This window comes from Hordeum vulgare, chromosome 7H (genome assembly GCF_904849725.1).
Source record: "Hordeum vulgare subsp. vulgare chromosome 7H, MorexV3_pseudomolecules_assembly, whole genome shotgun sequence".
Lineage (NCBI taxonomy): Eukaryota > Viridiplantae > Streptophyta > Magnoliopsida > Poales > Poaceae > Hordeum > Hordeum vulgare.
In genome coordinates, this window is record NC_058524.1 from 611,608,423 (window position 1) to 611,618,554 (window position 10,132).

A 10,132-nucleotide genomic window follows, 5' to 3' on the forward strand; every position below is an offset into this window, starting at 1 on the left:
GCGATTCGGGAGCCCGATCCTTACCAATCGAGGAACACACATGTACAACCATGTGAATGACCTTCTGATGAATTCATGATTGATTCAGGTTTCAAAGACGAGTTTGATACACTTGTTCACAATGTTGGACTTGAAGAATTCATCTCCGATAAATGTGAATAGTATACTACTCTCACTGCCTCTTTTGTTCGTAGATTTAAAATTTTAGCTGGCCGTGACACATCAGTACTGTTTGATCTCTATGACAAATCGTATACCATGGATTTAGAGGATTTCAATAGAAATTGCAAGATACCTGATTGGGGTAGTCTCAATGATCCTCCTAAATCTTCGGTTAGAGATTTTTTCTCTAGTACAACTGTTGGAAAAACTAGAGATATTACGCAGACTACCATGGGGAGCATTCATTTTCCTGCCTTGCATTACTTTGCCTTCTTCATAGGTAGATGCATTAACGGCAAGATTGAGAATTGTCACCTCTGCGCACCCGACCTTAGTATTCTTAAGAGCGCAGTAACGGGTGATAGAAGTTTCAACATGGGAGCTATAATCACGAGGAGGCTAAATTATAATGCTAATGAAGGGGATTTCTTTGGTGGGATCTAGCCACTCGCATAGCAAATTTTCTTGGAGTACCCATCTGCGAAGGAGATCCCCCGCTCCATACAACTTTCCTTGATCGTGCCGCTATGACACGCTATCAGTTCCTTGAGAGGGATAATGAATCCCTCCTATACCGGTTAATATTTAACCGACAGCGTGTTTTCCATATCACCCTTCCTGCTCCTGCCTTCTTTGACTTTCAGGTAAAACAAAGATATTACATAACCAGAGGAGAGGCACAGGAGTATGAGAGGGAGGCAAAGGCTGCTCACCTCCGTGAGGCAGATATTCAGGCAGTGGCTGCCGCGTTCCCGTACAACCCCCATTATGATTTTGGATATCGCCCGGACCAGCCATGGGAGTAGACCAACTTAGGCCAAAAGCCTAAGCTTGGGGGAGTACGTGTTTCTCACCGACTTTATATTCTTGTTCACACTTTCACTTTGTTAGTCGGTGTTCACACTTTGCCACTGTATCATCCATGCTAGTTTATTTATTTTTCTCGCTTTCTTCTCGTGTGTTTATCTAGTTTGAGAAAACCCCAAAAGATTTGTCGTTCTTCTTTTGCTTGTTGGGAGCTTTCCCGTGTAAATAGTTTTCTTTTTCTTTGGGTCAAGGTAGAAGACCATGGTTACAATGTTTAGTGGCTCTCGCATGCATATCTATTTATCTGTCAAAGAGCCATATTGCTTTGTCTTCTTCTTTGTGTTTGCTTGCAGATTCCAGCTTAGTCCAATGCACGAGCACTCTTATTATTGTTCACATCATTCGGTCGTGCAAGTGGAAGGCAATAATGACGATATATGATGAAGTGACTGAGCCTGGAAAAGCTGGTATGAACTCGATCTATTTTGTTTTTGTAAATATGACTAGCTCATCATTCCTGATTCAGCTTTGTTATGAGAGAGGCATGTTTGCAATGACAACTTAGAGATCATAGTTTCTGATGCCATGCTTAATTAGCTAGGAGCTTATAATGGTTTGTCTTGGATGCCAACATGAATTTTGAGATGATTATGATGTAGTATGATAGGATGGTATCCTCCTTTGAATGATTCAAGTGGCTTGACTTGGTGCATGTTTACGCATGTAGTTGAAACAAAATCAACATAGCCTATATGATATTCATGTTCATGGTGATTTATGTCCTACTCATGCTTGCACCCAATGTTGGTTAATCTCAATGCATTTTGATGACTGTTGTCGCTCTCTAGTTGGTCGCTTCCTAGTCTTTTGCTAGCCTTCACTTGTACTAAGTGGGAATACTACTTGTGCATACACTTCCATAAATCCAAAGTTGTTCCATATATATGAGTCCACCATACCTACCTATATGCGGTATCTACCTGCCGTTCCAAGTAAATTTGCATGTGCCACTCTCTAAACCTTCAAGAAATAATCTGTTTTGCATGCCCGAACCGCTCATGTGGCGACAAGGGGCGATCAGTATCTTCCATGCTAGGCCTGTTATCCTCGATATGTGTTTATTCACTATCATTCACGAGAAAGGGGCCGGTAATGGGAATGCCCAGTTCCATGCTTAAATCGAAAAGATAATTGCAAACAAAACTCCCCCTAGATTGTTGTTGGTATGGACGGCACCCGAGTATTCGGCTAGTCGTGGAGTGTGATTGATCGGTGGTGGGCGAGTCAAAACTTTACTTTTCTGTTTGGGAACCGCCTATAGTATGTGTAGCATGAAAGATGGTGAAAACTCTTGGTCATTGCATTGACAATGAAAGCATGCCACCCAAAATTATTTATCTCTGTTTTCAAAGCATGAGCTCTCGCACCTCTGCAAATCAATGCCTCCCTCTGCGAAGGGCCTGTCTATTTATGTTTCTGTTGAGTCATCCTCCTCTTATAAAAGCACCAATTAGAGAGCACCTCTTTCATTTGTATGCTTTGCTTTTAATTGATATTGAGTATGACTGTGACTGGATCTTCTTTGCCATGAATTACAATATTCAGTCAGCCCTTGGTCTTTGAAGGTGCTCTGCATTTATGTTTTGCGGTCTGAAAAAGAGCTAGCTAGATACCATCTGTTCATATTGCTTCATGATTGTTTTGATTGAAGTGTTGACGTTTGAAACTTATTATTATTGCTCGCTAGTTGATTATGCCATTGATATGAGTTCCTCTTGAGATTAAATGTCATTGCTTATGTGGTTAGCTTATGATCTTGCTGAAAATCTGAATATGAGTTAGACATAATTGCATCAACAAGATCAAACATAGTTCGTAAAAGTTTTTCTTTTGTCTCTTTCAGTTTGTCAACTGAATTTCTTGAGGACAAGCAAGGCTTTAAGCTTGGGGGAGTTGATACGTCTCCGTCGTATCTACTTTTCCAAACTCTTTTGCTCTTGTTTTGGACTCTAATTTGCATGATTTGAATGGAACTAACCCGGACTAACGCTGTTTTCAGCAGAATTGCCATGGTGTTGTTTTTGCGCAGAAATAAAAGTTCTCGGAATGACCTGGAAATTTACGAGGATATTTTGTGGAATATAAAAAAAATACTGGCGCAAGAATCAACCAGAGGAGTGGAGCGAGGAGCCCACAAGCCCACCAGGCGTGGCCTCCCTGGCCGTGCCTAGCAGGCTTGTGGGCCCCTTGGAGCTCCACCGCCTCCAACTCCAGCTCTATTTAGTCCCTTTCGTGCGGAAAAAAATCAAGGAGAAGAGTTCATAGCGTTTTACGATACGGAGGCGCCGGCACCTCCTGTTCTTCCTCTTGAGGGCAGATCTGGAGTCCGTTCTGGGCTCCGGAGAGGGGAGATCATCGCCATCGTCATCACCAACCTTCCTTCATCATCGATTCCATGATGCTCTTCACCGTTCGTGAGTAATCTCATCGTACGCTTGCTGGACGGTGATGGGTTGGATGAGATCTATCATGTAATCGAGTTAGTTTTGATGGGGATTGATCCCTAGTATCCACTATGTTCTGAGATTGATGTTGCTACTACTTTGCCATGCTTAATGCTTGTCACTAGGGCCCGAGTGCCATGATTTCAGATCTGAACCTATTATGTTCTCGATAATATATGTGTGTTCTTGATCCTATCTTGCAAGTTGTAGTCACCTACTATGTGTTATGACCTGGCAACCCTGGAGTGACAATAGCCGGAACCACTCCCGGAGATGACCATAGTATGAGGAGTTCATGTATTCACCAAGTGCTAATGCTTTGTTCCGGTTCTCTATTAAAAGGAGAACCTTAATATCCCGTAGTTTCCATTAGGACCTCGCTGCCACGGGAGGGATGGACAATAGATGTCATGCAAGTTCTTTTCCCTAAGCACGTATGACTACATACGGAATACATGCCTACATTACATTGACGAACTGGAGCTAGTTACATATCTCTCCATGTTATAACTGTTGCATGATGAATATCATCCGGCATAATTATCCATCACCGCTCCAATGCCTACGAGTTTTTCCTACTGGTCCATGCTATGTTACTTTGCCGCTACCGCTGTTACTGCTGCTACTGTTACTTTGCCGCTACTGCTGTCACTGCTGCTACTGTTACTCTGTCGCTACTGCTGTCACTGCTGCTACTGTTACTGTTGCTACCGTTGCTATCACACTACCTTGCTACTGATACTTTGCTGCAGATACTAAGTCTTTCAGGTGTGGTTGAATTGACAACTCAACTGCTAATACTTGAGAATATTCTTTGGCTTCCCCTTGTGTCGAATCAACAAATTTGGGTTGAATACTGTACCCTCGAAAACTGTTGCGATCCCCTATACTTGTGGGTTATCAAGGACACGTTAAGCATGAGAGTTTGTAGCATAACCAACAAATATGCCCTCTTGAGCTCTAGAATCAAATTTAGCTAGACAAGCACCGTTCTTGAGAATGAAACACTTACACTCGAAAACCTTGAAGTACTTGAGGTTGGGCTTGTTTCCGGTGAGGATCTCATATGGAGTCTTGTTCAAGCCTTTGCGGATATAGAGACGATTGGATGCATGACATGCTGTGTTGATGGCTTCGGCCCAAAAGTTGTACGGAGATTTGAATTCTGCCATCATTGTTCTTGTCGCGTCCATCAACGTCTGGTTATTCCTCTCTGCCACACCATTTTGTTGAGGGGTGTATGGTGCTGAATATTTATGCTTGATCCCCTCATCACTGAGAAACTCATCCAGGGTGTAGTTCTTGAACTCGGTGCTGTTGTCACTTCTAATCATCAAAATCTTTGCTTCATGTTGACGTTGAGCTTCATTAGCAAAGTCGATGACGGTCTGTTGTGTCTCACTCTTCCTCTTGAAGAAATATACCCAAGTGTATATTGAGTAGTCATCAACAATCACCAAGCAGTACTTTCTGCCCCAAGACTATCAAAAGATGGAGGACCAAAGAGATCCATATGAAGGAGCTCCAAGGGCCTCTTAGTGTAAATGAGAGTCGTGGGACGATGAGAAGTTTCATGAATCTTCCCTTCAATACAAGCACTGCAAGCACGATCTCTCGCAAAACTCACATTTGTTAGTCCACGAACATGGTCCCCTTTGAGAAGACTTTGCAAAGATCTCATATTGACATGGGCTAGTCAGCGATGCCAAAGCCAGACCACATCAAGTTTAGCCATTAGACAAGTCGCAGTCTTAGTGGGTCGCTGTGAAAAGTTCACCACCTAGAGACCATTTTCGATATATCCAACATAGGCTACTTTAAGAGTCTTGCTCCACAAAAGGGCCACGGTATCAAGATTAAAGAATGTGGCAAAGCCCATAATTGCAAGTTGACGAACAGAAAGTAAATTGTAAGCAAGGGACTCAACAAGCATGACCTTCTCAATAGATAAATCATGAGAGATGACCACCTTACCAAATCCCATTACCTTAGACGTTGAAGCATCGAAAAATTGGACATGGGTGGGCATATATGGGGTAGGATGCACGTCCACCACCAAGTCCTTGCTTCCGGTCATATGATTTGTTGATCCACTATCGAGCAACTATGACACCCCACCGGAACCAAACTCCTGCAATAGATCAATGCTTGGTTTTAGGTACCCATTCTTGAATGGGTCCTTTGATGTTAGAAACAAGGGTCTTAGGAACCCAAATAGCCCATTCAATGGACGCATAATAATAACCAACAAATCTCGCATAGACATGCCCATCACCAGCATGGCATAAAACATAGGTTTTTTTTTATTTCTGTGCCCCTGGTTCATTAGCTCTACTCATTCATCCCCACGCTCTTAACTTTTGCTCACTTTTGTCCACTCCCTTGGCCGAAACCCTCAGAACTGGTCACAAACGATGGATGCCGTCGGGTCAGTGCTTTGACCATTAACTATGACGAGTGGGGACGCGCTGACTGTATCCCCCGTTGGACCTGATGAGTGGGGTCGCGGCGGATGGTGCGCGGTTAGCCCGTTGGGCCGTGGTTAGATTGTTGGGCCCTGCGCGCGCCATAACGACATGAGCCTGCTATGCATGCACGTAGCTAGCGTGCCTCCATCGGTCGCTGCTCGGCCCTGCGCGTGCCGTAAAGACATGAGCCTGCTATGCATGCACATAGCTAGCCTTCCTCCATGCGCTGATGCCCGCCGCCACAATGCGCTGACCTCCCCTCTTTCTGCACACGAGCCGCCATGTACGCTGACCGACCTCTTTCTGCATGCTAGCCGCCACGGACGCAGGGACGGTCGCTGCTGCTGGTTCGTCTCATGTCACACGCTTGTCTCCCCGATCCACTCGCAACTATTCAACATGGCAATTAAAGCTATGCATGCGCGACATGAACCTCCCTCCTGCATGCCTACCAGCATGCGTCGATGCGCCCCGCCATGGATGCAACCTGCCTGTGAGCCGCCACGGGATGCAACGTCTGTCGCCTCCTCGATCGATTCACAGTTCACACCGTCTCAGCCTTTGACCACCGCAACATCAATTCAACATGGCAATTAAACTCTAGGGCATACCGATCAACGTGCGCCGCCATGATACCGAAGCGGCGAAGCCTGCTGTGCATGCCATGTGATCAAGCTAGGCTGCGTGCATGCGCGCCGTCACGGACGCAGCGAGAGTCGCTGCCACTGGTTCCTCTCTTCTCGCACACGTCTCCACCTTCCAAGTGCCACAGACCAAGGCTAGGGTGCAGTGCTATGTTTAGGGTTAGGTTTTAGGTATTTTAGGGTTTAAGGCTTTGAAGCATCAACAAAAAGCATGTAATATATTTTTTGAAGCATCAGCATTTTGAAGCATCAACAAACATAGCTCAGAGAGCATAATAACGAAAGCATACAAAGCTGAAGCATCAACAAACATAGCTCAGAGAGCATAATAACGAAAGCATACAATATAGGGAAGCCTACGATATATATCCTACGTACTGCCTAGTGCACTATGCGTCTTCGTAGTCGGAGATGGCTTGATCCGCCTACGCCGGAGCCTGGTCCTCATGGGCCACCACCTGTGCCTCCTCCTATGCCGCCCGCACTGCCTGCATCTTTTGCCGACGAAGACGTCGGGCCTGCGCAGCTGCTTCCGAGCGGATGGAGTTGAGGATCACCACTTGGTCGGGCCATAGATAGTAGACCAACGGTGCCTCCACTTCCGGCTCCTGCGGCGACGCCTCCACGTCCGGCTCCTACGACGGCGCCTCCTCCTCCGGCTCCCAGAAATCCTCTAGAGGTAGCCCCGCTTGCCTCCGGATTTGGGCCCGCCGAAGAAGGTAGAGACGTTCTTCGATCGTGTAGTACTGGCGGCGTGGTGGCATGGTTGATGGGCTGGGAGAGGGGAGTGCTCGGGTCCCGACGGGAAAACGGACCACGCGAAGAGCTACGGCTAGGGGAGGGGAGTGTCCGTCCGGCTTAAATAGCCATTGTAACCTAAACCCTAAACCGCCCCATTTTCACACCAACCGCGGCATCAGGAGTGTACACGCGTGGGAAACTGTGGTTGGTTTGATGAGTGGACTGTGATCGGGGTCAAATGTGAAAGAGCCAGCACATTCACACACGATGAAAAAAAATGATGCGAAAAAATGATGCAAAAAAAGACGCAAAAAACAATGCAAAAAACGACGTAAAAAACGATGCAAAGAAAAGGATGCGAAAAAACGATGCAAAAAAAGATGCGGAGGCAGTGGTGGGCGAGCAGCCGAGCACAACCAACGGGGTCGCCTCTCGCGGATCGCCCCACGATCCAACGATGCGGAGCCGCCCTTGTGATCCAACGGCCCGGAGCCTGCACGCAGCCTGCCCACCGAATTCCTTCTAGAAGACCACATCTGAGGGCTGTTGCTTGGCGCCAGGGTGTGATCGGACGGCTGACGTTGGGAGCTAGGGTTAGGCGAAACGCCGCGGGGTTTAGAGGGGTTTTGAGGTGGTCAACGGGGTTATGAAAGCTTTGACTGAGCATAACTAATTAAAAAAATTCGAAAAATATGAAACATTCGCCGTTCGTTGCTTTATAAGACACACTAACGAGGAAAATATTAAACTTGGTCTATGGTCATTTTCATGAAAAAACCCTAGCTGGCACGATCGAGGTCAAATGAACACCATTAATTTAAAAAAAATCAAAAAAATATGAAACCTGCACACAATGTTGTCTTATGTGACATGTTACCAACCAAAAGCATAAACTTGGTCTATGGTCATTTTCATGAGAAAACCTATGCTATCACCTCAAGATTTCATAGAGTTCAAGGAGATGAGGTAGGGTTACCTTTTGTTTTTGAAAAATTTAACAAAATCAAAAAAATCACCAAAGCTTTATTTCCAAGTGAATAAGAAGGATCTGAACTTAGTTTTACATTATCATATTTTAAACGTGTTTTTAATAGTTTTTATATTAAAGCAAATTTTTCAAAAGAAAATGTAAAAATATGAATATTAATTCAAAAAATATTGAGACTTTGAATCTACACTATATAGATTGAATAGGTGTTAATAAAAAATATTTGGCTCATTTAGAGTAGGTCCAGAAAAACTTGATTACAAATGGGGCTGTTTACCCTAGCGTGGGAGCTCATTTGGAGCACATTTCTCAAATTGAAATTTCTTTGACGCCCTCTAAATCACCTCAAATTTTGCACGCATGATCTCCTATACAAACATACACAATTACCCTAGATAGTTTGCCAAGGTTTTTTTTGCAGCATGTCTAATCAGTGAAGCAACACTGAAACAACATGTGTGATCATTGCAACACCTAAACTCATAGCTCACAACATCTAAACAGAAGTAACCATACACCACAAGCAAATTTAAGGACACAACATCTATGGTCATTTTCATGAGAAAACCTTCACACATATGAGCTATCACCTACAAGATTTCATAGAGTTCAAGGAGATGAGGTAGGGTTACCTTCTGTTTTTGAAAAAAATATTTTAAAAAAAAAAATCACCAAAGCTTTATTTCAAAGTGAATAAGAAGGATCTGAACTTAGTTTTACATTTTCATATTTTAAACGTGTTTTAATAGTTTTTATATTAAAGCATATTTTTCAAAAGGAAATGTAAAAATATGAAGATTAATTCAAAAAATATCTAAACAGAAGTAGCCATACACCACATGCAAATTTAAGGACACACAAATATAGATAGCATAATACATGGATTCCCATAATACATTGGGTACCCTAATATATTAATACCATAGATTGAGTTCATCACATCATAAACAACCACATTCAGTTTACCAAAAGTAACCCAAAAGACAAAGATAAAAGATGTTGCCACATTCAGTTCGTGACATCATCACATCACACCGGAGTCAGTGCCTTCGGGAGGGCAGCATGCTGCCCCCTGATCATGTAGTCCTCCCCGCGAATCGCTACATCCTCTGCATGAGACACAAGCTGATCGAAGCAGCCATCCTTTGGCTTTGGCTTGGTGGTGCAGTAGGGGCAGCGCCACTTCTTGATCGTGCGGTTGAAGAAGGAAGCAACTCCCTTGGCCTTGATCTTCTCCACCTCCTTCGCTTTGAAGGACTTGAAGTTGCCCTTGTATACATCTTCTCCAGAATCATACTGCACACATGAATGAATTGCATTAATACATTATAGATCCATATACACCATATCGAAGGAACTAAATGAACAATCTAAATTTCAAGTAGGCTTACCTCATATTCTTCGTCGTCACTATACTCTGGATCGTACGGGTCGAACCGAGTAAAGGCCAGCTTCCTCTTTTCCCCCCATCCATCATCCTTCTGAATATACATTTACATCCATCACTAGTAAATATTCAAAATTTAGAGATGCACACATGACACATTGATCATAGGGCTAATATACTAGGGTTATTTGTATTTTCCATTGTCATGCACACACATTGAACAACAGAGCTAATATAACTACATATTGTGGACAAATTTATATACTAATGAGTCAAATAACTTCTTAATCAATGTATTCCATTTGGGCATATGACATTCAAAACCCCAATATGCGTAGCATTCAAAAAAAATCTAATAGGGACCCAATCTAATAAGTATACATGTGTGTAGCATTAAAAAACCCAATTTGTGTAGCATTAAAAACAAATCT